The sequence below is a fragment of the Prionailurus bengalensis genome, chromosome C2 (assembly GCF_016509475.1).
Source record: "Prionailurus bengalensis isolate Pbe53 chromosome C2, Fcat_Pben_1.1_paternal_pri, whole genome shotgun sequence".
Taxonomy (NCBI): Eukaryota; Metazoa; Chordata; class Mammalia; order Carnivora; family Felidae; genus Prionailurus; species Prionailurus bengalensis.
Genome location: NC_057350.1, coordinates 98,344,079 through 98,348,226, shown reverse-complemented (window position 1 = coordinate 98,348,226; position 4,148 = coordinate 98,344,079).

Here is a 4,148-nt window from a genome sequence, read left to right as displayed (position 1 = left end):
ACTTGCCTGGGATATGGGGTAGGCTTGGGTTTGGTCTCAATTGCTTGAATTTCAGACTCCCTGTCTGTGTAATATCATAATGGAATAACCCAAATAAGTCCTCATTCAGTATAATTAGGATCAAACTACCACTATAAGACAATTTGGGAAAATTCTTATTATGAGAAATCCTTAAGTGGAGTTTCTTAGTTGGCAAAGAACTGGTGTGTGTTTCTCTCTCTCTCTCTCTCTCTCTCTCTCTCTCTCTCTCGTCTTGAAGCAGAAGATTATTCTATAGTCATCAGATAAATACCAGCTTATCCTCTGCTTAATAGAACCTTGGTTATAATCTTGTTAGTGTGCCAATCTTCCTTTCTTTCTGGGATAGATTTAGGCTAGACAGGGGGTCAGCAACATTTTCTTAAAGGGCTAGATACTAAATATTTTAGGCTTTGTGGGCCATATGATTTCTGTCCAAACTATTCAGCTCTGCCGTTGTAGCACAAAAGCAGCCAAGAAAATAGACACTATGCAAAGAAGGAATGTAGCTGTGTTCCAATAACACTTTTAAAAATGCATACTGAAATTTTAATTTCATGTCATTTTCACGTGTCACAAAACATAATTCTTCTGTATATTTTTTCTACCCGTTTAATCAAAACCATTCTTGGCTCCTAGGCCAAATAAAACCTGGCAGTGAGCTCAGTTTGGCCCATGGGAAAGAATTTACCCATCTCTGGGCCAGACTATTGGCACCTTGAAGAAAGAATTACCTGTGAAAGGTAAAGCATAAATCCCAAGTAGTGCAGGACACACAGAAGACAAAATATAGATGCTCACATTTCATTGACTATGAATGTTCTTGAATCTACCAGGAAAAGAAGAACTTGGTTTAACTCACTTGTAGCAATAGCCACCACATATATAAACACACAGGCTCACCTATAGTGATAACCACCATGTGTGTAAACACACAAGTACACTAAAACTTTCCACCCCCAAGTAATAATTTTAGCTTCACTCCTAAAAGAAATTATTCTAGGGCTAAATTTAGACACTAACTGAAAAGCCCCCACTGAGCCAAGTTGCACAGCTAGTGCCTTCTTAGTATAAAGGAAAAATATGTCATCTTCGTTGCACCAAGAGTTCATGCACACGTGGAAATACTTCTGCTGGGTTTCATTGTTGTCCTTTATGTTCTTTCTTTTTAATCACTCAGTTTAAGGATGAAGTCTGCAACATTCTTAGGAGAGTTTGTGTGTATATGCCACAGAGGTTAAAGATGAGAAAACTGAGGCGCAGAGTTGTTAACAAACTTGCCTGAAGTCACACAGCTACCACAAGCAGAGCCTCTGCAGAACCAGGCGGTGTGAACCCAGAACTTGCTCTTTTCACCCCTCTGCTATTTTTAAATAATCACACCTCCTGATTTCCAAGCTAATAATATTCTTTCTCTCCAATGGTAATTGTTTCCTCTATAAAGACAGAGTGGGAGCTAAAAATATTTCACCTACTTCAATAAATAAACTGTGATATATAAATATTCAAGTCTTAAGTGCAGGCTATAATAGTCTCATCAGCCTGGCAAAGTGAGCCCTACCCAAGACCTACTCAGGGAAACCACCTGAGTTCTACACCCAAAACCAAAATAGCTTTTTGGCAAGGAAGTGTAGGATTTGTGTTTTAAACATAGGATAAGAATATTTGGCTATAAAAATGCTCACCTTGGGGCGCCTGGGTGGCTCGGTCGGTTAAGTGTCCGACTTCGGCTCAGGTCATGATCTCGTGGTCCGTGAGTTCGAGCCCCACGTCAGGCTCTGTGCTGACAGCTCAGAGCCTGGAGCCTGCTTCAGATTCTGTGTCTCCCTCTCTTTCTGCCCCTCCCCTGCTCATGCTCTGTCTCTCTCTGTCTCAAAAATAAATAAAAACATTTAAAAAATTTTTAAAAAATGCTCACCTTGCCAGATTTCAATACATATGCAGAGCATAATTAAATAAATAAAATTTCAAGCTGGTGCTAGTAAAATACCTGTGAATAAAAGTGTTTCCACCAATATAAAAAACTAAGTCAAGTCCTTGTTTTTTTTTTTAATTTTTTTAATTTTAAATGTTTTTATTTATTTTTGCGACAGAGAGAGACAGAGCACGAGCAGGGGAGGGGCAGAGAGAGAGGGAGACACAGAATTGGAAGCAGGCCCCAGGCTCTGAGCTGTCAGCACAGAGCCCGATGCGGGGCTCGAACCCACAGACTGTGAGATCATGACCTGAGCCGAAGTCGGTCGCTTAACCGACTGAGCCACCCAGGTGCCCCCTTTGTTATTTTTAAATATTAATTGTAGTATTACTGCAGGCACCGTTGTCTCTTTTGAAGGAAGCATTTTGGTCAAATGTCTATTCCAGAATGCTAGATATAGGTCCTGGCAGGTAATCCCCTTTGGTACTTTAGGTGATTTTTCTCTTCATCAAACATATCTGGGAAGCCAAATTATAAATATATGAAGTCCTATGATGATAATGGTTCTTTATTTCCCACTAGTTAACATATTTTTAATCTCATAATTTGTCATTGCCATTGATATGTTAAAAAAAAGTGGTGTAGGTTGACCTTCAGTAGTAAGGATACAATTGGACAGAAATTGTCACTTTTTGATGAGGCAGTTATTCAGTGTTCTTTCTTCTCATATTTAAAACTACTTCCTATGTCTTCAATCCCTCCTATCCCAAATAAGAAATAAAAATATCTTGAACTCAACTGCATCATGGAAGTTAGAAAGTATTTTCACATATGTGAACTAAGTTTATCTATACAACACTGATAGGTGTCCCTGATCCTTGTTACCGTTAAGGGAATTGAGAAAGATTAGATGAACTTGCTGGGATAGTTTTCTTCCTCTTTTCTTGGTTTTTTGAGGTGAATCATTTTATTACCCAAGGTCTCATAAGAAGACGTTGTGAAAAAGTGAGACTATGGTGAGTGTTCCCTAATTCTTGCTAGTAAGTGGATAAAGATATTTAACTGTGTGTGGCATAGGAGAAATGTTGCTGTTTGTCCTTTGACTTCCTTTTCTTAATGCTTTCAGGCACCATCTACTGAGTTCTTACTCTCTGACAGGCTGTATAAAAAGCATTTAATGTACATTCACATTATAGTCATCACATACCTCAAGTAGTGGGTACATATAGATGTGGAAACTGAGGTTTGGAGGTATTAATTTACCCAAGATCATACATCCAGTAAATGGTTAAACAGAGTTCAATCCAGGCCTGCTGACCCTAAATCCTAAGCTGTTCTACCCTCTTCACTAATTCTTTAGAATTACAATCTATAATACTATATTCTGTATTTTGCTTAGCTGTATCATCTTATGGATCTTGTAGGGCACTGAGTTTCCTTATACAAAAGTTAAAAAACTTGAAAAAAATTTGATGTCGATTGTAGGCTGTTTCTTTTTTTTTTTAATTTTGTTTTACTCTTGATAACATTATGTACTCTGGAGTTTAGAAACATGAGGCTCTGAAAATCTAACCAAGAAGCTTCTACTTACTGGTGTTCATTATGGTACATAGGATATGGCGACTGGCAGAGAGACAAGAGAGAGAATATTGACAGAGTGGGTGAGGGGCACCTGGGTGGCTCAGTGGGTTAAGCATGGGGCTTTTGGTACCCATTCTTGATCTTGCTGTTTTGTGAGTCAGAGCTCTGCATTGGGCTTTGTGCTGATGGCACTGAGACTGCTTGGGATTCTCTCCCTCTCCTGTCTCTCTGCCCCTCCCCCTACTCATGCCCTCCCCCTCTCTCTCTCACAAAATAAATAAGTACATTTCTATAAAAAAGAAAGAGTGGGTGAGTTCTCATCAATGAAATCTTAGGGAAAGTTTCCTTTTATGAGTCTCACTTAATGTAGGGCTAGCTTACTCCCCTGGTATCTTACATGTTATGGGGTCATGTGCTCTCCTAGGACTGTTGAAAACAGCCCCAGGCCTTACAAAGCATGACTACTGAGCAAGGGCTCCAATAGTTGGGACAGGTATGGCCAACCCGACTCACTTGGAACGTCTCAGAAGTAGGCCTCAAGCCCAAGTGTTTTTGTTTGTTTGTTTGTTTGTTTGTTTTTTAAATTTTAATTAATTTATTTACTCTGAGCGCTCTGGTTTTCCTGTTTATTTGG